The sequence below is a fragment of the Narcine bancroftii genome, chromosome 1 (assembly GCF_036971445.1).
Source record: "Narcine bancroftii isolate sNarBan1 chromosome 1, sNarBan1.hap1, whole genome shotgun sequence".
Lineage (NCBI taxonomy): Eukaryota > Metazoa > Chordata > Chondrichthyes > Torpediniformes > Narcinidae > Narcine > Narcine bancroftii.
Window position 1 is genome coordinate 123,778,584 of NC_091469.1, and position 24,759 is coordinate 123,803,342.

At 35.8% G+C, this 24,759-nt stretch overlaps 1 protein-coding gene and 1 long non-coding RNA gene across 7 annotated transcripts in view; one reads left to right on the forward strand and one right to left on the reverse strand.

Annotated features, from left to right (window-relative positions):
* tbca (tubulin cofactor a) overlaps positions 1 to 24,759 on the reverse strand; it is a 136,225-nt gene that overhangs the window by 14,041 nt on the left and 97,425 nt on the right. The gene's annotated exons all lie outside the window — the stretch shown is intronic.
* On the forward strand, positions 5,235 to 12,505 carry LOC138743716 (uncharacterized). Of its 2 annotated transcripts, none has more exons than XR_011345071.1 (4): positions 5,235 to 5,303; positions 7,709 to 7,748; positions 7,860 to 7,908; positions 8,828 to 12,505. It is a non-coding gene; the product is annotated as an uncharacterized lncRNA (long non-coding RNA). The 2 variants fall into 2 exon arrangements; XR_011345039.1 differs by having other exon boundaries at positions 5,267 to 5,341.

Here is a 24,759-nt window from a genome sequence, read left to right on the forward strand (position 1 = left end):
CAACTCCATCTTTCTCAGGGAAATCAGAGGTTGAACTAAACTCCAAAAGCTTTGCTTCTTATCATTGCTTTTGATGAGATTCTGATCACATAACCATACCATCACCACCTAATTACTTTCTAAATATTTTTATTGAGTTTAATATAAGCATCAATAAAAATATTAACAATTACATAGTAATTCATTTGTCTTCAAGTAAATACACACAGAAAAAATAATTTAAAAAATCTAATTTGAGCTCTGGAGTATTACCAATGATACCCTTCCTATATCTGAAAACTCTCCTTCCTAAACTAAGCTACTTTTGGTCATGATTCTACTCGCTGTTCATCTGGATAACCCATTTAAGCTGCACTGTTCCATCAACTGTGCTCTTCTTCTACGAATGCTCAGTCTATACTGTACCTCAATTTTAAAATTCATGGCCTTCTTCTCGCTACTTCCTTAACCTACTCCAGTCCAACAACCCTCTGATATTGCTATTTGCTTTTAATTCTGCATTCTTGTAAATAACAGATTTTAGTTACTCTACTTCTAACTGCCATACTTGCAGCAACACAAGCTTTGGAAGTCTTCTGCTAAATGTTGTAATTTACCCAATATCGTGCTGGATATCTAAACCAACAAAAAATGTAATCAGTATCTTTTTCTTGCTGGAGAATATTCATTGTAGCAGCTGTAATTATACAGTGTTTAACAACCATTTCTGCTTTCCCTCTCTGCTCTATTACAAGCTCCTGTTTCATTTAGTGACTGTCACTTTAAGGGTTAATACAGGCTGCAACCATTCCTAGCTTGTGGTGAGACTGAGTGGCACCATCATGTAGAGACATTACCCAAAGTTGATATTCTAGAAGAAGAGAAAGAACAATGGTTGTTTATTCAGGAAAAACAGATGGTGAGAGAGTCCGGTGATTGGGACACTTAAAGAAACAGGATTCATTATTGAACTCAGAGGTGGAGTGACTTTTTGTGTAATGGACAATTTGGATGATTCTCCTGGTAAGGGGAATTACTGAACCACCGTGACCAAAGGAACGGTCACTTAGATTGACCTGTGTCTGAATAAAGGGAACAGGAGAATTCCTTCATTGAACTGTGACCATTATGATGGTCATTTTGACTGACCTGTGCCAGGGTCATGGAAGTAACAGATTTAGTTTCCCCTACACAAGGTAAAAGGGAGTTGTGACAACCATCGAATGAAAGGACATTTCTCTAGAAGCAACTCGACAAGGATTTGTGAGTTTTCAACGGTCTGATCCCTCTGTGTCTCACCTCCTTCGGAATTACTTCTGAGCATCAGTTTAAAAGTCTAAAATTTTTGAAGCATCTCTGATGAATATGTTCTGGGAATGACCAAATTTAAAGAGATTTTGGAAAGATTTTTCAAACTCTATCAACAATTTTCAAGATTAAGTTGGAGCCCTGTCTGTTAATTGCTCTGTTTGGTTTTTCTTGCAACTCATATGAACCTCTATCGGCATCACAAGAGTCTTAGCTTTTACTACATTGATAGCCAGATGGGGTATTTTATTGAAATGGAAAGGAGATGCATCCCCTACTCATATGCAGTGGCTATATGATGTAATGTCCTATTTAAGTTTAGAGAAAATCAGATATATTATTAAAGAGAGAAAGTTTCAATTTATGAAATTATGCGGCCCATTCTTAGAATTTTTTATAATTGAAAAAAATCATTAATTATTATATGTTCCAGTAATTCTTTGTTTGTTCTCCATGGGTCACCAGTGGTTCCACATCATTATTGATTTTTTCATTTTATAAAACAGTAACCTTGTTTTGAGGGAGGGGATAGATTCATTTGGTTTTGTCCATTCGTTTTCAGTTTTTTTCTTGTTTTTAAAAAAATCTTTATTATTTTAATATAACAGTCTGACATGATTTTCTAATACATTTTATGTTTATTACTAGATTAATTATTAGAAGTAACTGTTAATGCAGTTATGCATATTTTCTTATTTATTTTTTTCTTTCCCTTCTGTATGTATTTTCTTGAATACAATTGATTCATTATGTAATCGTCATTTATTATGTATGCTTATATGTTAAACTCAAGAAAAATATTAAAAGAAAAGACTCAGTTTAAACACAGGATTTCTAAGACTGAACTTTGAAATGACTTTCCAGAATTGTGCCTAAGCACAATTGTCACATACACATAAGTAAATTCGTGCATAGCTAGGGTTAAGTTAACTAATATTTTATATTTATTAGCAGTTATTAATAATATAGTTTAAAAAATAACACTTGGTGAATTTCTATTGCTGCTGGTCTGTGACGTTTAAGTTCTTACACAGAAGTAGGAGATGGGTCAAACTGTGTAAAATCATTGGTATTATTCCAAAGATTGATATTGGGAACTGATTCGCATCTTCCCCTGGGATTGTGCTGGTTTATTTGCTATTATATTGTTTAATCAATGATCTTGAAAGTTATATAAAGGATATATACATGATATAAGAAAAGTAGCTTAAAAGTTCAGAACTCAAAATTAGACCATACGACATAGGAGCAAAATTAGGCCATTCGGCCCATTGGGTCTGCTCCATCATTCGAACCATGGCTTATGTATTTTTTTCCCCCCTCAATCCCATTCTCCTCATAACTTTTGATACCCTTGCTAATTAAGAACCAATCAGCCTCTTCTGTAAATCTACCCAGATTATGGTCTCCACAGCCATCTGTGTCAATGAATTCCACAGACTCATCACCCTCTGGTTGAAGAAATTTCTCCTCATCTCTGTTTTGAGGCTGTGTCCTCTGGTCCTACACACTCCCATTACTGGAAACATCTCCACATCCACTCTATTCAGCACTTTCAATATTCCTTAGGCTTTAATTCGATCCCCCTTGAACTTTCTAAATTTCAGAAAGCACAGGTTCCAGAACCATCAAACACTCCAAATACGTTAAACCTCACAACCCTGCAATAATTCTTGACCCTCTCCAATACCAGCACATGCTTCCTTAGACGTCGGGCCCAAATCTGCCAACAATACTCCAAATGTGTTCTAACCAACACCTTACAAAGCCTCAGCAATGTCCTTCCTTTTATATTCTAGTCCTTAAAATGAATGCTATGACTTCCAAGTCTCGTGGGACTGCTGCATTTGGAATATTCCTCACACTTAGAAAATAGTTTATGTCTTTATTGATTCTACTAAAGTGGATGACCACTCACTTCTCTATATTGTATTCCATCTGCAACTTCTTTGCCCATCTCCATACCCATTCATGTTCCTCTGCAGACCTTATTTCCTCACACTAAGCGCCCCTCCACTTATTTTCATTTCATCTGCAAACTTGGCCACAAAGTCCATCAATTCCATCATCCTACATCATGAAAAGTAGCAGATCCAACACAGATCCTAGCCCAAGGATGGCCAACTTAGGGCGCATGTGCCAAAAGTGGCACGTTGGATGATTAGAAGTGACACATCGCACCCCAGTGATAATAATAAAAAAGTAACTCTACTCATGCAAAAAGTATTGCTTTCGTGCGGTCTGTGAGGTTGCTTCAACCTCCCTTGAGAAGGCTACTTCTTTGAGATAAAACCGATCTTGCACTTTCCAAATTCTTTCCAGAAATTCTTGCCATTTTTTCTCTGCCATCTTCCCTGCTGGGATCCCTTTCCAATCAACTTTAACAAGTTCCTCTCTCAGGCTTCTGTAATTACTATAATATCGACATATCCGTTTTTATCTTATCCATCTTAAACTGCAGAGTGAATTCTATCACCTTGCAATCACTGCTTCCTAATAGTTCCTTTGCCTTAATCTCCCTAATCAAATTTGGTTCATTATACAGTACCAAATCCAGAATTGCCTTTTCCCTCAAGGGCTCAACCATAAACTGCTCTCAGCCATCTCATAGAAATTCCACAAATTCTTTCCCTTGGGATCCAGTGCCAACTTATTTTTCCCAGTCTAGATGTGTATTGAAGTTCCTCCTGATCACCATTACACTGTCTTTCTTACATGCTTTCTCCATTAAATTATTAATAAAGTGACTAGATGTTTATCATAATAATGCAATCTGTGTGATAAACACATGGTTTAGATTAGGTCATTAGGATTGTGTAGTCCAGGACTAAGCAGACGGTTTGTCTTAAAATAATTCAGAAAGCATTAAAGGACAAGTGCAGTGTTGTACAGAGTTTGGAAACAAACATTTACTTTTAGTTGATATTTATCAAAAAAGGTCTGTTATTCATAACAAAGAAATTGCCATTCATTAATGAGGAATAAAACCCAAGTTACAATCCAATAAGAATGTACATGGTGTGAAAAGAGCCATCTACTGGTGTGGTAGCGTACGACACAAAGACCATGCAACAAACTGAGACACGACTTCATTTGGCACTGTCCACCTTGATATATGAAGCATCTTAAATTGCATCATTTTTCAGTGGCTTCTGCTGAGAAATTACTTTGTTTGTAATTTAAAGACCCAAATGGACATTGGTGTTTAACATGCTTATATCCTGCTAATGCTAACAAAGCAAAAAGGTTAATTTAACTTTAGTCTAAATTAAAAAAAAAAAATTTATTTAGTTGGGATAAGATTATCAATTGTATCATTATTAAATGCAAATGATTAAAAAGGATTGTAATAAAGTGGCATACAGTCTTAAATAAATAGATGTATTCATGAATGAGTAATGTCACTGATGGGATAGAACTACCAGAGTGTAGCTACGGTGAGGCAACAGAAGGCACTATCTACTCCTTAACAGAAAAGAAAGTCATGGTAAATGTTTTGTCCCCCTCAAGTTAGCAAGCTATACTTTGTGAGGTGCAGAAGTATTACTGCAGGAGCCTTAGCTCTTTACAATCTGTACTAATGACTTTGACCAAGCTTATTTTAATCAATTATTCTGGCGATACCTAGACAGCCACAAAAGCAAATTGTGAGAAGGACACAAAAAGTCTGTATGTTAAAAAAAAAGGTTTAATAAATGGACAATAATTTGCCAGATGGAAAATAAGTTGAGGAAACACAGTTATTCACTTTGGGAATATAATTTTTAAAAAGTAGTTAAATGGAAAGATAATGCAGAATGTTGCTGTGCAAGGAGATCTGGGAGTCCTAGTACATGAATACAAAAATTTAGCAAGAAACAAATAATTAGGTAGGCTAGTACAATGTTGCCCTTTATCATGACGTACTTAAATGCAATTGTGATATTGTATTGCAATACACAAAAGTACTGGAGAGACTCAGGAGGTCACACAGCATCTATAGAAAGAAAAACGATATAGAAGAGGAGAACTTCAGGGTACGTACGCATGTTTCAGAGACTTTGCAGTGTTCAGGGTAAGCATCCCTCGAAGAGACTTTGCAATGTTTTAACTTTACTACATACTTTTGAGGGTTTACCTGGAGTTCAGTGAACAGTTTTTAATCTCCATATTTAAAGGGTATATTTGCATTAGAGGTAATGCAGAGAAGGTTCAGTAGGCTGATTCATTGATTCATTTTATGAAGAGGTTAAGATCTGAAGAGAGGTTATACCTAAATTTGTTGGTGGATAGTAAGATGATTTTATTGAAATAAGATTACATGGGGCCTTGAAAGGTTAGAAATTAAGATTGAAGAACTATAGGGGATTGTTTCAGAATCAGGGGTTGCCCATGAAAATAAAGGAATGCAGATCCTGAAAATCTGAAAGGAAATAAAAATTCTTGAAATACTTAGCAGGTCAGACAACATCTATGAAAAGATAAATTTTTCCATCATAGATTCTTCATAAGAAATGGAGAGAGAAAAAAAGTTCATTTAAGTTATAACTTAAAACTAAATAGTTTGCTTATTTATTAAACACTATCTGCTGAAAGAACTCAGCGGGTGAAGTGAACTGAGAGTCGCTAGTGGTGTGTTATACTGATGGCTGGCTCCACCCCCATCTACCCATATATAACCCTGGTTTCCCACCTAAACCCTGAGCCCTTCTGAAGACCACTGTAAGATCTTACCCCCATTTATAAGCTAATAAAAGTGCATGTTCTCTTTCCAGTTGTGAGATCTTTTTCTCAAAGCTACAATTTTATTAGCTTATTCCCTAGAAGATGGAAGCACTGCTCAAGCCAGGTACGCTACAGAAAGACCCTCTGTCCCCCAACGTGGCTGAGGAGTTCATGTCCTGGCTAGACTGCTTCCAGCCCTACCTGAATGCAACCAGAGTCGTCTTCCATACCGATGAACTCAGGAGGTTCACACACTTTTCGAGGGTAGGAACGGAAGGGTACACAGTCATTAGGGAATGTACTACATATGACACTGCCATTGAGACTTTGAAGGCTTGGTACCTGAAGTCGCAAAATGAGGTCCTAGCGAGGTACCAACTCGCTCTACGTTGCCAATGGCCAGGAAAGACCATCGATGATTACCTGCTAGATCTGTGGACGCTTGCCAAGAAGTGCAGGTATGAAGCAGCTACGGGCCGTGTGTTTGTCCAAGGACCGGCTCCTGCCACTACCCCTGCCCTAACGGCTGCCATTTCCCCTGTTAGGGGTGCTCCCATGCTAGGGAGTGCTTTTTCTTCAGCAAGAGCCAGGCCCCCCAATCTTGTTGCCCAGGTAAAGATGCAGTTTGCTCCAGCTGTGGCAAGAAGGGACATTGGGCAAGGGTTTGCCGTGTGATGGGAAGCCTGGGGAAGTCCACGGCCTGCACTGCTCCCGGATCTGATTCCCGGATCTGATTCATCTGAACCTACTTGATGCGCTACGCGCTGAAGGAGGGTGCCTGGGAGAAAACGGTGCAAAAAAGGCTCAGTGGCCATCTTGCCGCAACTCAAATTCAAACTTGGCACCATCGTCAGAGGAGGAAGGAGGGTGGCCATTTTGCTGCGCCACGAGGTCAACATCATCTTAACCACGGGCAACCCAGGACTGTGGGGGCCACTCGAGTGAGGAGTACAGAGTCTCTGGAGTCCTAGCCTCGATGGTTCTAGATCAGGACAGACCTCACCAGATTAGCAGCTCCATAATGACTGTTAAGGTAAACAGAGACTCCACTAAATGCCTAAATGACACAGGCTTTACTGAAAGCTTCATAGACTCACAGACTGTACAAGAATACAACCTAAAGATGTATCTTTCCAATTATCATATATTCCTTGCATCTCATTCACACTCCACTTGTATTCAAGAACATTGTTCATTTGAGGGACGGAATTTTGTAAAATACGCCTATATGTACTTGATGAATTATGTGTTCCTGTGCTGTTGGGTCTGGACATCCTTTGCCACTTTAAAAGCATGACCTTGGAGTGTTTTGATCCCCTCCCCCCATACTCATATATATACCTGGTTTCCTGCATAAACCTTAAGCTCTTCTGAAGACCATTGTAAGACCTTACAATAAAAGTGTATGATCTCCTTTTAGTCATGAGTACTTTTATTCACACTGCAGTGGGTCAAGCAGCCATCAGTAGGACAAAAATAGTCAACCTTTGAGCCGATACCCTATGATTGAGATTTGACAGATGGTTTTGACTCAAAATGTTGACCATTCTCTTTCTCCCACTGATGCTGATTCATCTGCTGTGATCTTCCAGCAGATTGTGTTTAGCTTCAGATTCTAGCTTTTGAAGTCTCCTGTGTGTCTCTAGATTTCTTTCTTTTCCAATTCTGACAAAACATCTTTCCCGTGAAACATTAACTCTGGCCACTCTTTCAACAGATGCTGCCTGCGTGTTTCTGGCATTTAAAACTGAAATGAGGTAAGAATTCTTCTTTTAGTAGACAAGAATCTTTAAGATATATGTTTTTGATATACAACTTTCTCATAAAGGCTTAATATCTCTTATTTGTAATAATTTGCTTGATTATAGCATAGTTAAATCAAGAACAACTGGAAGCTGGATTTGAATCTTCAATGAGGTCTGGATCTCCATTTGTAATTTGATTAATACTACCTCCCTCTGTGCACAACCCTGCTTGTTGCAATTTAAAGTGGTCCATAGAGTACACATGTCTAAAGTTAAATTGTTTAGTTTTTATTCAGAAATAAACCTTCTATGTGACAAATGTAAAATTGGTGATGCCTCTTTGGTTCTCATTTTGGACTTGTCCTAGCTTAGAAAAATTTTGGAAAAATATTCTTCAAATATTATTGGTGATTCTCAAGTTCAAATTGGAACCTTTAATTGTTCTATTCGGATCATTTCAAGATGATGAGGCTTTACTGACTTCAATTCAAAATCAAATTTTTGATTAAATGCTCCATCTACAAATAGACAATGATAAAGCAATATTGTGTCTTGTATAAGTTTAGAAAAAAATTATATATGCTATTAAAGATTCAAATAGTAACTTCCAAAAGACATGGGGCTCATTTATGGACTATTATGAAAATGTTAAGAATGAGGGCTGTTCTGAAACTTTGGTGCTGTGCTGTCCATTTCCAAGTTGTTGTCACGTGATTCCTACTTGACAATGCTTAGTGGTTGGGGTTTTGAATAAAAACATTTGTTTGTTTTTTTTATTTTGTTTTTTTTGTGTTGTTAAATTCTATTTCTATACCCTGGATTTTTTAAAATCATGATAATTGTTTTGTAATAATCCTTTATTTTCTTCTTGAATCTTATAGTGCAATATATAACTGTACTGTTTAATTCTTTATAACTAATAAAAATATATTTTTTAAAATTCTCTATTCCGGAGGGTAAAGCATGGCAACATCATCTGGGATGTTGCTACATGTTGACAGCATGGATGGCATTAACATCAACTTCTCTCATTTCTGCTAACCTACTCCTTTCTCCCTTTCTTCCCATCCCCCTGTTGTTTTTCCCCTCAGCTCTCCACCCCCTTCCCTGTCATTTCACCTAACCACCCCTCTTTCCCCTGCTTGTGGCAGGAAGAAAAAAAAATTCCAGAGAGTTGTTAACTCGGCTTGCAACATCATGAGCATCAGCCTTCACTCCATTGAGGACATCAATAAATGGCAATGTCTTAAGAAAGCACTTCTACCCTCAAGGACCCCCACCACCCAGGCCTTGCCCTCTTCACTCTGCTATCATTGGGAAAAAGGTACAGGAGCCCAAAGACAAGCACTCAGCAGCACAAAGACAGCTTCTTCCCCGCTGCCATCAGATTCCTGAGTAATCAATGAACCAGACACTGCCTTTCTTTGACTTTTTAAATTTATTGTTGTAAGGTGATTATATAAATGTGACGCTGTTGCAAAACAACAAATTCCGTGACCTGTTCATGACAATAAACTCTGATTCTGATGTGTCCTCCCTCCCTTCTCCTATTACCTTTGGCCTTTGGGACCATGCTCCTCCCCATCCCTCATCTTTATGTTCAGATGCCTGCAGACATTTTTCAATATCTTGATGAAGGGCTCAAGCCCAAAATGTAGGTTATGTATCTTTATCTTTGCCATGATAAGGACACTAATTGACCTGCTGAGTTTCTCCAGCATTGCATATTTACTTCAACCACATTGTCTGCAGACTTTCATGTTTTACTTCTGACAGCAGCTGCTTTTGTCTATAGATGATATGCACACATGTGATACCCTCCCCTTTCCCACATGCTTTCATCTGCCCTTTTCCCCCCTCCTTGTCTGCTTACAACCATCATCCAACTCAAATTCCACCCCTCCCCTACCCAAAATCTGCAGTTTCTTCTTCTTCTTCTTCTTCCTTCAGTTTTAGGAACTAGGAAACAGCCAGTGTGAATCTTTACTTCCAAAGAGGTCGAAAACAAAGAAGTGTGCATATCATAATGGAGAAGATTATTTATTTTCATTTTTTGACATTGCTCATGCAATGCTACTTTAGTTAAATTATGGCATCACACTGGTCAGAGAATTTGGTGCTTTAAATTACATATGCCAAAACATACAGGATTTTTAGGTTCATTTGAATATTAAAGCAGCTCAAGATCAAGGGCCGAAAGACCCTGTTATTGTTTGGTATCTCTAAATTTAAAACATATCAAATTAAAATTAAATATGCATTGAAGAGTATATATTCCATCCATGAAAATTCCAGTATCTGTTAAATTAATGTTCAAGTTAGCTAAAAGTTGATGTTTTAAATGGCTGTTGGAATAAAGTGTGGGTATCTCTATCTCAGAGTCAGTCAGCATACAAAATTTGGATAACTTTTAACATTTCACCATTAGTAATATTTACTCATTCTCTAAAAAAAATTATTCAGTTTATACTTTCATAGATTTGCACTCTTTGAAATTTTAATACAATATGGTAGGATCACTTCCTTTGATTGGCTATTATTTTTGTTATTTTCCTTTTAATTTCTCTGTACCAGGTAATTTTGTTAACATAAAGTAGTCGACCTACCCATTTCACACGTCAGATTGCAAGGTTAAAATATTAGTTAAGATTGTCAGAGAGTGAGGGAGGAGGATTATATACAAAGTGTCAAAACTAATTAAAATTGTAATAACAAAGCAGAGTGCACACTCCAAAAAGAGACCATTCCGAACAAACCGAACTCAACTGGGGAATGGAGTAGCAAGTTTTAAAACTAATAAATTGTATTGCATCACATTAAAGCAAATAAATCTCTTTACGGAAGTGTTGCACTTGATCTCACAACTGTATTTTATAAAATTCCAAAAACAGTCAAATGTTTTTCTACAAGCCAGCCAAGAATCTTCTATGAGTCTAATGACATTATGCAAACATTGGTAATGAAGACAGATTACAGACATTTAGCTGCCAAGGTCAATAACTGAAGTCTACCTTCACTTCTAATCTAACTCAAACTCATTTGGTAAAAGCAATTTTTCATTGATTATATCATTTGCTTTGATTATACATATACAACAAAATATCTCAAAATGGCCTGATGCACATGTATTATTCAACAGAAAAGAACAAAATAGTAAATACTATCTTGTATTAATAAAGGGTTTTAGGTAAATGCTGGATTGACAGATAAGAGTAAAGATAAATCTAAAGCCATGACCTCCAAAAAGTTCAAAAAATGGAAGCTTCTAATTCAGCACCAATGTATACCCAATATATTTATAGCAAAACACCATTACAAAAGAATGCTTCTGACACTTTGTTAACAAGAAAATATTTAGCATCCGTTCTAAAACAAAATAGTTTAAAATAAAATTCCAAAGAAGCCTTTAGGCACTTGAGGACTGAACACAAATCAGAAAATGGTTGAACAACAGATCAACAAATAAACATGAGACCATAAGCTACTACATTGCTTACAAAGCTCTTGATTTTAAAAAAAATATTTGGAGAGTATCAGAACATTTATCACTTTTATGAGTGTTCAGACCAACATCCTGAAAAATTCTTGCAAATTTCAGTGTTCTAAATAATTGGCTGGTTACCAATCCTAAGAATTTTCTTTGTAATAAAAATGTAACAAACATTAGTGATTACTTTGCCCCATATTAGTTTCTGCTGCTAGCAACATGAGGAAGACTACACAGTAATTCTTTCTGAAGCCTCATGAACATAATTGCCAAAGGTAGGCAGTTAACATTTGTTTACTTCAAATCTATATTTCAGCAACTTGCTTATCACCACTGACAATATAATTGCCTTTCTCTCCACTTGATGCATTACTCATCAGCTTCCATAAACTTTAATTTGTCCAAAACTAAGTTGCATACATTCTGTTGTAATACAACCACGGTTGCTCACCCTCATTTATTTTCACGTACCAGTGTCCCCAATAATTTTAAAAACCCTTGCTTACATAGAAATATCCCTTTATAGGCCCCTGTATACTTGGTTCCCTTCCAATCTTCAAACTTTTGCCTCCTGTTAAACTTCTTTCTCATTCTTCACTCTTAGTGATGAAGCTTTCCGTTTTCACCAAAGCACCCTTTGCTATCTTTGAAAGACACATCTTTGACCAAGCTTTCAGTCATCTCCTAACTCATTTAATCAGAAACTTGGCATCTGCTCCATTTTCTCTCAATGGGATGTTTGTCTATGTTGAAGATCCTATATAAATGCAAATTGTTGTTGATAGATTTAAATTGAGGAGTAAAGTAGTGTTTGGCATGAATGAGGAATCCAAATTTCTTTGTGATAGCTTTAGCAGGAGAGTGTGAGAGGTTCCACTTGAGGTCAAATATAGAGGCTGATGGTATCATCAGGTGAAAGCACAAGGATGGAGCTGGAGGAAGTGGCTACAGCTGCTCATTAAGACATCACAGAATTGAAAGTAATAACAACATTTTTATTGTTCCTACTTAAGGGTATCAAGAATCAGGAAGTAGATTACCGGTAGTATAGAATTGTCATACGTGTAGTTGGGATGAGATACTGAATGCAAAACCAATTTAAAAGAGGAACAGAATGATTAGAGCCCATAAAAATGTCTCCCCCACCCTCTCCAGTCATTATTTTTACATATATAAAAAATGCACCATCAACTACTGCCAGAGCTCTTTGCAAGGAAACTATTTGGAACACAATGAGAACACAATGGCATTTGAATTGTGCCTGGCCATGCAGTCATGGGTATAGAGCAAGTGGAGCAGCGGGCTAAGTACACTTTGCCATCACCTAGTATGTAGACAACAAAGTAACTCATTGGTTAGATACGTGGATAGGAGGTCTGGAGGGTTATGGAATGGGAGCATTTCAATGGGACGAGTGGAATAGTGGTCAGCACAGACTAAAGGACCAAATGGCCTGTTTTCTGTGCTGTAGCATTCTAATGTTACCAAAGGCTAAAATCGATAAACATACATAGAACAGTTAAAGGACAGGATAGGACCATAGTCCTGGATTATGTAGACAACAGAAACATGTGCATCAGGCTACTTTTCATCAACTATAGCTAGGCTTTCAACACCATCATGCCCTCATACAATAAGCTTCAAAACCTGGGCCTCTGGACCTCCATCTGCAACCGGATCCTTGGAAGATCACAGTCAGTATGAATCAAAAACAATGTCTCCTCCTCACTGACAATCAACACAGGTGTACCTCAAAGATGTGTCCTTAGCCCACTGCTCCACTTGCTCTACACCCACGACTGCGTGGCCAGGCACGATTCCAATGCCATCTACAAATTTGCCAATGATATTTGACATTACAAAATGCATTGATTACTTCACACTTCAATTCCATCTCCCATTTCTCTGCCCATATTTCCATCTGATGATGTTGCTGTATCCTTTGACAACCTTCCACACTATACACAACTATACTTGTAAAATTACATTTTCAAAATTATTTATATGGATCATAAATATATCTGTGGAACACTTCCAGTCACAGACTTCCAATCAGAATAACAACCCTCCACCACCTTCTATATTCCAACGCCATGTCAATTATAAATCCAATCTACCAAGTCAATGTAGCTCTCAGATCCCCTAATCTTCTGGATCAGCTTTCTTTGAGGGACCTTGTCTCATGCTTAAGTCTACATAGATAACATTCATTGCCCGATGTCTCACTTTAAACAAAAAAAATGTTAAATTACATTCTTGTATCTATATCAAAACTTTAACATTGTAAAACATCCCAAAAATACGCTTCAAAAGAAATAAAGAACCACTGGAAAGGCAAAGAGATTTATGGCGAGAAATCCAGAGTTCAGGCACTAGACAGGTTATTGATGATAAACAAAAGGAGTTTGTGTGATAAGCCAGATTTATTGGAAAACAGAGATTTCTGAGACTAGAAGGAATTAAATTTACAGAGATAATGAGGGGAAGGAGGAATGGATGGATTTGAAAACGAGCATGATACGTTTCGTAAAAAAAACGCTCATGAAAAGTAATTTTTCAGTCAATCCATGAAGGGAAACATTCTTCTCGTGCATGGCTGAATCAACATTTATAAAGCATGGTTGAAGTCTGTAAATCAGTCCTTTCTTTCTCGAAGAGAGTTATGTTAAATGCATGCCCTTGAAATTGTAATAATGGCAGCAAGCAAAAATATGGTCCATTGTTTGCTCCAGGTTACAGCCAGAGTAGGGTTTAATTTATTACAAAAACATTAAGTAAGCCCACCACTGATTCCTATTTGGATTCTGTTTTAAATTGCCCATGATCTTCAAAAATGGTGAAATCCAGAAAGCCTTGTCACTGGGCCTTGGACAAGTTCCTTAAGGAAAAAAAAATGTATCAGATACAGTGAATTTCCAGGGTTCGATTTTTATCTTATAATCTGTGTCAATTTCAATAGTTATGTAAAAAAAAAAACCAATCACATTTATATTCAGTATTATTTGATGCATCACTCAAAAGTATGAAGCATCATTTTAAACTATGCCTGAAATAAGATACTGTACTACAACTTTGGATTGGAGACATCTTTATATTTAAGTAACCATAGGATGTGAGCAAGAATCAAAGGCAGAGTGGTCCAAGTTTAGATTGTTAACCAATTAACCAAAGTTCAAAAGTTAAGTGTGAATGCAATCAACCAAATAAGTAAACATGGTGTAAATATGTCAAATCTACGGATAGGTTCTACTGTTGTCGCAATGAATGAAAATGGAAGGTTGAAGTTGAAAACAAAAAAAAAATGTGATTAATGGCATGTTTGCAGAGGTTTAGTATGACACCAGAAACTCTGGCAAATTTCTGGAAATGTGTGGTGGAAACTATATTGACCGGCTGCATCACGTACATTTACACAGCATAAAGGCATGCAAAAAGTAGTGGACACAGCCCAGGAGATCACAGGCAAAACTCTCTCCACTATCGAGAGCATTTACAGGGAACGCTGCCGTCAGACAGCAGCAGCAATCATCAAGGATCTACACCACCCAGCACACACACTGATCTTGCTGCTGCCATCAGGAAAGAGTTATAGGTGCCATAAGACTCGCACCACCAGGTTCAGGAACAGTTGCTACCCCTCCACCATCAGACTCCTCAACAACAAACTCAATCAGGGACTCATTTAAGGATTCTTACTTGTGCACTTTATTAATTATTTTAAATCCTCTCTGTATTGCACAGTTGGCTTGTTTACATCCATTATCTATTTACAGTTCTTTATTTGTTTACATGTATATGCTGTGCACATTTTCTTTTTGCACCACCAATAAGAGGAAATTCTGCCTTGACCGCAGAAAAAGAATCTCAGGGTGATATGTGATGTCATATATGTACTCTGACAATAAATCTAATTCTTAATAGTATGGAGAAACAAAGGGAAGGGATCCTGGAGTGTAAGTCCATAGATTCCTCAAGGTTGCCTCATCAGTTGATAGGGTGGTTAAAAGATGCATTATATGCTGGCCTTAATTTATCGAGAGATTGAATTCAAGAGCTGAGAGAAAATGCTCTAGTTCTCTAAAACTTTGGTTACAGCACACTTGGAGTATTGTGTTCAGTTCCGGTCACTGGATTACAGGAAGGATGTTGAAGCTTAAGAGAGGGCACAGAGATTTACCAGGATGTGCTCTGGATTGGAAAATATGTCTTATAAAACAAAGTTGACAGAGCTAGGCTTTTCTCTCTGGAATGACAGAGAATGAGAGGTGGCTTTACAGAGGTAGACAAGATTATAAGAGCCATAGATAAGGTGGATAGCCGACACCTTTTCCCTGTGAATGATAATAAAGGTCAAGTATCCATTATCCAAAATGCTAGGGACCAGACATTTTTCAGTTTTTGGGTTTTTTTTGGATTTTGGAACAATGGAACTAAGCAGCACAGTAGCATCAGCAGAATACCTGTATCAGCGGTTAAACGGCATCAACAAACAACGGCAGGCTTTTTGAATGCCAACATGACACCACAAGTGGAAAATTCACATGAAATAATGTTTAGTACTTACTAAAAAAAAATCTGCTTACAAAAGAAGGCCACCTCCCTGACTCCTCCCCACTGCTGCCGGTCCCGACACCTCCCCGTGGCCACTGGTCCATGAGTATTGTCCCCGCTCCTGCCCGAGAACCTGAGGTAACTTCTTCATTATGAGCACCCGATGTTGAGAATGGAATATCCATCGCCTACTTAGGCCGCAACCAATGCTGAAGACTTGGACCCAGGTCCGTTGAGCATCTTCCCAGCCAGAACCAAAGATTTAGTGTTTTTTTTCCTGTTATTTTAATCAAACTAGCGCCAACAGAGCATTAGAACCCCACATGGGCAAGTCAAGTGTTGAATTTTTTGCCCCCCACGTCGGCACTAAATTTCTTTTGGTTTTCGGATCTTCGGATAAGGGGAACTCGACCTGTTGTAAATACCAGAGGACATCAGTTTATGGTGAGTGGTAGAAACTTTAGGGGATACATCACAGTTAAGGTTTTTCTAAACACAGAGTGGTGGGTGCCTGAAATGCATTGCCAGGGGTGGTGGTAGAGGCTGGAACAAAAGGGATATTAGTAAGACTCTAAGGCACATGGATGCATGAAAGATAAAGGGTTATGGGCTATGAGGAAATTTATATATATGCACAATATCATGGGCTGAAGAGCCCACACTGTGCTGTAAAGTTCTATGATCTCTGTTCTATTCTCTTATTCTGAACAATACAGAACTAAATATTCTGGGTGTGGAATCCTTTCTAAAGAATATCAAAATTCAATAAATGGGTGAAGAGGATATTGGTTCCTTAACCACAATGGTGGTAAACTAAAGAGGAATCTAAATAAGTAAATTGAGTAAGTGAGATCACCATAAAAAGAACTTGCGCTGACATAGTATCTTTAGGGTAACAATACATTTTCAGGCACATCACACAAGTGCATTTAAACAAAAATTAACAGCAGGCCACATAAATGGATATTAGAGTAGAGACAGGCAGGTACTAAGCATCTTAGTGCAAGTACTGATCTATTGCAGTACTATGGCTCTTTTTAAGTGCAGTGCACACCTTACCCATGACACTTCCAGCAATGTCCACAGTAGCGACCTAGCGTGCAGCGATGTCCGGGGCTTGGACCACGAGACAGAGAGAAAGAAATGTGCTATGTTTCATAGAGTTCTAATCTGGACACCTAGCCAATAATGACCCTTGGTAATTTAAATTAGCCATAAGCAAGGTGTGCATTTGCTCTAGTTTGATTACAGAGCAAGTGGCAAATTATGATAATGTTAAACAAGCAATATTGAAAGCTTATGAGTTGGTTCCAGAAGCATATAGACACAAAATTAGGAGTTAAATGAAAACATGGAACCTATATCTTTGTGTTTTGACTGTTGGTTCACCTCCAAAGGAATAAATAATAATTTTTGACTGATTGAGAGAATTGATATTAATTGAGGAAATTAAAAAGGTGTGTTGCAAATTATATTAAATTATACCTGAATGAGAGAGACATGGGACGTGGAGGAAAATGGGCTAGATTAGCAGATGAATTTGCCCTGATTCACAAAAATACATTTCAGAATATTAAGCATTTTCAAAAAGTTAATGTTAAATATGTTCAGAGGGTTAATGTGGAGCAGACTAGTAAGCTTGAAATTAAGTCTGGCGAGAATGTGAAGAGAAAAGATGGGAAAGGTGGAAAAGGACAGAACTTCTGGATGTGTATGTCATTTTTGTAAGAAACCTGGTCATGTTATTGCGAATTGTCTAGTGTTGAAAAAGAGATGAGAAAAGAAGGTTTTACCAGAAGCATGTATTCAGACAATTGAATTTAAGCAGAGCAGATGTTCCAAACATGGTAAGGGTGTCATGGATGTTTTCAAACCTTTTGTGTCAGAGGGCTTGGTTTCAGTAAAGGAGGGAGAATCACAGGTTCCAGTTAAAATTCTTAGAGATACTGGGGCTACTCAGTCACTGTTGTTGGAAAATGTTTTAACTCTTGATCAAAAGACTGGAACAGGGAGTCAATATCTCTTCACAACATAGTGCTGAATTCAGAATTAGTTAAGGGACTGGTTGTAGTAGGAATAATTTCAATCATGCAAGGAGTCACATTTTTATTAAGGAATGATTTGGCAGATGATAAAGTTAGGTCAGTCTAGTAAGGATGATTTTAAGGAAGATTGTGAGATAAATCCTGCATGTGCTGTAACAAGGATTTTGTCTAAGAAAATGATGAGAGCAGAGGAAGATGCAGTTGAGAGAGACTTGCCCAGCATTTCTGAAATAGTTTTGAAAGAGCAGGTTAATTGTGAGAGTGAGGATTTCTCTTTGTCAAGCAAAGAGTTAATTCAGCAGCAGAGAAAAGATACAGATCTCATTGACTTAAGGGACAAAGCAGTAAGTGGACATGAGATTAAAGAAATGGCTTGTGGATATGACTTGAAGGGTGCATTGTTAATTAAACTTTATTTAGAGGATAAGGGTAGTGGAGAAGGGTATCAGAGGTGTTGGTTGTTGATAGGGTTGAGAAAGTTATGGATCATAAGATTATGGAAACAGAATCTTGTAAGGCTAACCTTAAAGAAACCATGGTTCCTGTGTTCCTGTCTAACTCAGCGATTTTGGAAAATTTGGAGGAAAAGTTAGGTCATGTTAAGTCACAAGAACAGATGCAGTTGAAATAATTAATTTTGAAATATACAAATTTGTTTCCTGATGTGCCAAAAAAGGACATCAATAATTTGGATGTGGGAGAAACAAGTCTCATAAAACAACACCCATATAGAATAAACATTCAGAAGAGTAAAATCATGGATCAGGAGGTGGAATATATTTTGAAAAATGATATTATTAGACCTTTGAACTCAGATTGGAGTTCTCCTTGTATCCTGGTAAACCAGATGGAACTGTTAGGTTCTGTACCAATTAAAGGAAGGTTAATTCAGTAACTAAAACAGATGCTTATCCTATTCTGAGAATAGATGACTGTATTGATAAAATTGGGAAAGCTAAATTTCTGACTAAGTTGGATTTATTGAAGGGTTACTAGTGTGTGCCTCTAACTGAGAGAGGAAAGAATATTTCAGCTTTTCTAACTCCATCCAGTTTATACGAGTATAATGCATTACCTTTTGGCATGAAAAATGCCCCTGCAATATTCCAAAGGGTGATTAATTCGGTAATCCAAGGGTTTACACATACAGATGCTTATATTGATGACTTGGTTACAAAAAGTGACACATGGGAAGAATATATAAGGAAATTGGACAAATTGTTTGCAAGATTATCCAAAGCAAATTTAATGGTTAATTTAGCAAAAAGTCAATATGCAAATGCTACTGTAACATACTGAGGTCATGTAGTTGGTCATGGCAAAGTTGCACCTATTCATCTATGATGAATGCAATTTCTGAGTTTCCTATTCCCAATGGCAAGAAAGCACTGAGAAGGTTTTTAGGAATGGTAGGATATTATAGGAAATTTTGCAGAAATTTTGCTGAGGTTGTTCTTCCTTTAACCAATTTTTTGGAGAAATTTGTGTGGACTAAAATTTGTCAGACAGTTTTGGAAAATTTAAAGAACTGATGCCATTACTCTGTTTTAAAATCTCCTGATTTTAACAGACCATTTTTCTTTAGCAGTGGATGCCAGTGAGGGAGCAGCAGGTGCAGTTTTATTACAAACATAATGAAATTGACCATCCAGTTGCCTACTTTTCAAAAAAATTCAATGTTCGTCAAAGGAACTATTTCATTATTGAGAAGGAACCGTGGTCTATAATATTTGCTCTGCAGAATTTTGATGTATATCTCAGTACTTCTCATGAACCAACTGTGATGTTTACTGACCTTAATCCTTTGGTGTTTTTGAATAAAATGAAGAATAAAAACAGAAGATTGTTAACATGGAGTTTAATATTGCAAGAATATAATCTGCACATTAATCATAACAGAGTTACAAATAATGTCAAAGCAGATTGTTTGTCAAGATGTTAAAATTGATCATGGATAGAAAAATGTACTCTCAACTTTAGGTTACATTGTTATAACATGGCATATTTGCGTATTATCTCTTTTGTGATTTTAAAGACAATTTAGTTATAACTGAATTTTAACTCAAGAGTTAAAATTCCTTTGTAGGGGAAAAGTGTGACAGATTATGTTGTTTATATTGTATATAGATATATTTTTGGGAGATAAATCTTGGCAGGTTTGCTATTGTAGGTCACATACAAACACTTTAAAACAGATCTTATTTAAAATACTGGAGCTCTGCTCATGCTAGAAAGGCCGGCACCAAGAACCTTTGCAAAAGCTTTGGAGAGTGCCCAAGAAAGAGACATCACTAATGGATTGTTGTTTACAAAAAGACAACAGATGAAAGAACTCATCAGAGCCGCAGGCCGTCTGATGTGGAACTTGCTGTTGTAAGAGTGTCATGTGGTTTTGCAAACAGAGAGAGTCAAACAGGCTTTTTCTCAGAGAGAGAGAAAGAGAGAGAGAGAGAGAGAGAGAGAGAGAGAGAAAGAGAGAGAGAGAGAGAGAGAGAGAGAGAGCAGTTTGACAGTCAACAGATGCAGCTGGGACTGGAACAGGACACGCTGGCAAACTTGTGGAAGACCCCATTTGGAAGGCGGGTTGTGACTGCTTAGTTCAGCCTAGTAAAAGACCTTGTCGTTCATGCAAGAGGAGAGGACTGGCTGCCTAATGCTTCACTTGAAATAAGAGAAACAAAAAGGAAAGAAAGAAAGAGGTTATAATCTGGAGAACCCTGAGGGGGCAGGTTTCTTCGGCAAGACACTGAAATAGCCAGTTACAAGGAATCAGTTGTGGGTGTCCAGTGAACAATAAATCCTTCTCTGAAAATCGACAAGAAACTTCCTGAGCAGTAACCATTTACCTCTCAAGCACCAAATCCTGGTGAACTTCATAATTGTTACATTCTGTGCACAGTTTAAGAATTGCCTGCAACCAATAAACTTGGAGGAATGAGAAGTGAGATTGGATTGTGAATCAAGGAATTTTTCTGAACTTACATACATGTGCACTTAGAATTAGAAGGGGGTTAAGTTAGGTTAAGTAAGTCAATAGAGTTAAGTTAACGTGTGATTCTATTTTCGTATTTCATATTTAAAGCAACTTTTGTTTAAGTAACCATTTGTCTTGGTGAATATCTATTGCTGCTGGGTTTTGGAGTCCTCTGGGCTTGTAACACTTGGTAATCTTAAATTTTGACCTAATTTATCAATTAAGACTTAACTTGATAATAACTAAATAAAGTATTATTCAGAACATTATACCTTTCCTTCATTCATTGAAAAGTAATAAAATTACCAGCTTCAAAACAATCTTCTATTTTTTAAAATCCCCATTTGATTGCAAATCTTCAAAAATTAATTCATAGTAAAAGGAAAAAGTTAATTTTAATATAAAAGCATTTTACACAAATTCAAATCTTTTCTACCCATCTCATAATCTATTTTACTCCATAATTCAATCAAATGTTTGAATATAGTTGTGTATCCTTAGTACCGATAAATAATTTTGAATTCCATTTATCAATAAATTCTTACATGTATTTTTCATCTATTTTACTTAATTCTATTTTAGCCCAAGTTAATGATTTCTCTAATAAACTTCATTTGAGCAGTTTTATAATAATTTTCAAAATGTGAAAGTAGTATGCATCCTAATTCAAAATTCTAAGTTACTTTTTCTTAAAAAAAACACCAGACGTCTTCCCTTTCCATAAACATTTCCTAATAATTTAATTTAAATCTTTATAAAAATTCCGAACTATACCACAAGGAGTAGATTGAAAAAGATATTAAATCCTTGGAAAAATATTCATTTCAATGCTATTTACTCCATCCATTAAAGTTATAGGTAAATCATCCCATCTATTTAAACCATCTTTAATTTTATTGAATAATGGTAAATAATTCAAGTTATATAAATTATCCAAATTTTTATCATTTTTAATCCCTAAACATTTAATTCCATTATCTGACCATCTAAACTGAACAATTTCTTTAATTGATTATAATCCCCATCAACCAATTAATTTTACAACCATATTCTCTGAATCTTATACATAATGAATGCAAAGAATTCATAGGATCAGTTATACAAATCAAAACATCATCAGCAAATAAATTAATCTTAAATTCCTCACTGCTAATTTAATTTCTTTAATATTAGTATCTTGTCTTATTAATTGTGCTAAAGGTTCAATTGCTAAAACAAATGAAGCTGGAGATAATGTCGAGTTGATCTAGTCAACGGAAAAGCTGAAATGTGTCAATTATTCAAAACTTTAGCAGAAGGATATTTATATAAAACTTTAATCCAATTAACAAACATTGATCGAAATCCAAACAAGTAACTCCATTCTAATCTATCAGAAGTCTTTTTAGCATCTAAAACCCAAACCAATAGCAATACTGATTTCTTCTGAGATAAAGGTTTTAAACTAATGAATTTAGCAATATTATCTGCAGAATGTCATTTTTTAACAAAACTTTAGCTATAATTTTTATAATCAACATTTAATAATGATATTGGTCTTTAAGATTCAGTTTTTAATAGGTTTCTATCATTCTTAGGTATAACAGTTATAATTGCATTTGAAAAAGACTCCGGTAAAGAATGGGTTTCCATTGCTTGTTCAATACGTACATAAAAGGAGGTATTATCAAATCTTTAAATTTCTATAAAATTCTGGCAAAAAACCATCCTCCCCTGGAGATTTGCCACTTTAAAAAGAATTATTTTTTGTCTGTAAATGGGGCACCTAAATCTTTCCAATCTTGGCAATTTAAAGAAAAAAGATGAATTTCAGATTTAAAAAATTAATAGTCCTTGAAGTTTGTTTCATCTTCAATTGCCAATCCAAAACCTTATGTGCTCTTTCCCCAGCTCAGCATATTTCTGTGTAGTTTTCTCAATTAATTTCTCTGTTCTATTAAGTTTGTACCGAATTATAATATAATTTCTTATTTACCAAATTTCCTTTTTCTTCCTTCAGATATGTTCTTCTGCAAATATTTTTTCCTAAAACCTTTATTTCTTTTTCCAATTTATCTACTTCTTTAAGATAATTCTTTTTAATTTTAGTTGAATAACTTATTATTTGACCTCTTAAATAAGATTTTAAGGCACCACATAAAACAAATTTATTGTCAACCAAATCAGTATTAATATCTAAATATTCCTGAATTTGTTTCTAATATTAAAAAAATCAACATTTTTCAATAATGAATTAAATCTCCATCTATAAAATGATTTTTCCTTTTCAGAAACTATACATGAAATCAAAAGAGGTGAATGGACTGATAAAATCCTAGCCTTATATTCTGTATATGTAACTTGTCTGTGTAATTGAGTTGACAATAAAAACATATCTATCCTTCAAAAAGAATCACATCTGTAAGAATAAAATGAATAATGCTTTTCTTTTGGATTTAATTTTCTACAAATATTAATGAAATTCAAATCCTTCATCAAAGTCAATACATTTTTTTAGTTGTTTTTTTGTTCTAGTAACTGATTTTTCATGTCTTATCCAATAATGGATCTAAACAACAATTAAAGTCCCCACCAATTAACACATTTTCATTTGCTTTAACAAGATGTAAAAAAAATCCTAAATAAATTTTCATTGTCAATATTAGGTGCATAAATATTCATAAGTGTCCACATTTCAAAGTAAATTTGACAATTTACTAAAACAAATCTCCCCTCAGAATCTGTAACAGATTGTAATTTAAAAGGTTGTTTATTATCAATCAAAATAGCAACTCCTTTTGTCTCAGAATTAAAAGCTATAACTTGACCTATCTCTTTTTAAATTTTTGATGTTTTTTCAGTTAAATGTGTCTCTTGTAAATATTTTTCTCTTTATTGTATTATTAAACCCATTCACGTTAAAAGTTACAAATGTAATAGGTTATTAAGTGCCATGTCTCAAACTTTAATATTACATAACTCTTGCCACCCATTCCAGTAGATCCCAGCTCCACAGAAATTTTCAAAAATAACCAACATCTCCAGAAAAAAAAAGAAACCCTTAAAGAGGAAAAAAAATTCCCCCTAAAAGTCCTGATAATTAAAAAAAAGTACTATTCCCCTCTATGGTACAGGAAGTGGCTCTTGCCACTAAGTGGCGCATGGCTGCGGAAGGAGAAGACAAAAATACAGAATATACACAAATACATTTATGTCATTCTTTCAAGAATAAAGAGCTTATTCAAGATACTTGTTTACTTGATCATCATCAGTTTCAATCAATTCTTGACGTTCTAACACTTGACGTTTACCTTGCAGATTCTCTTAACAATTTCACCTTCTGAACAGATTGCTTAATAATAAACAAGATCCAACTCAAAGCAAAAGAATTAGCAAATTCTAAAGCTTCATCTTCATCAGTAAAAAATTGTGATTAATTTTCTCCAGAAAAAGCTTGAAGTACAGATGGTATCGAAAAGAAAATGTATATCCCTTCTTTCAAAGGACAGATTTCACAGGGTTAAATTCTTTTCTTATTTTAACAATAGACATATTCAAATCTGCATATAAAAATACTCTTATTTCCAATCTTTAAAAGCCAGTTGCTTCTTAGCATTTTGGACCACCAATCTTAATATCATTTCTTTATCTTGATAACATAAATATCTAATCAAAATAGAGTGTGGCGCTTGTCCCGGGAATGGTTTCTTTCTATTAGTTCTACCTGCTCTATCCAATTCCAATCCATATGGTAAATTTTCAGGGCCAATAATTTCCAGAAACCATCTTTGAAAAAATTGTACTGGATTGGGACCTTCAAAATCTTTAGGGAGTCCAACAATTTTAACATTATTTCTGCAGCTGCAGTTCTCTAATACATCAATTTTCTGTAGGAGTTCTTTCCTTTGAACTTCTCAAGCCATAAAAGAATCTTCTATTTTATTAACTGTATCTTTACATTGTTCTGCATCAAATTGATAATCATAT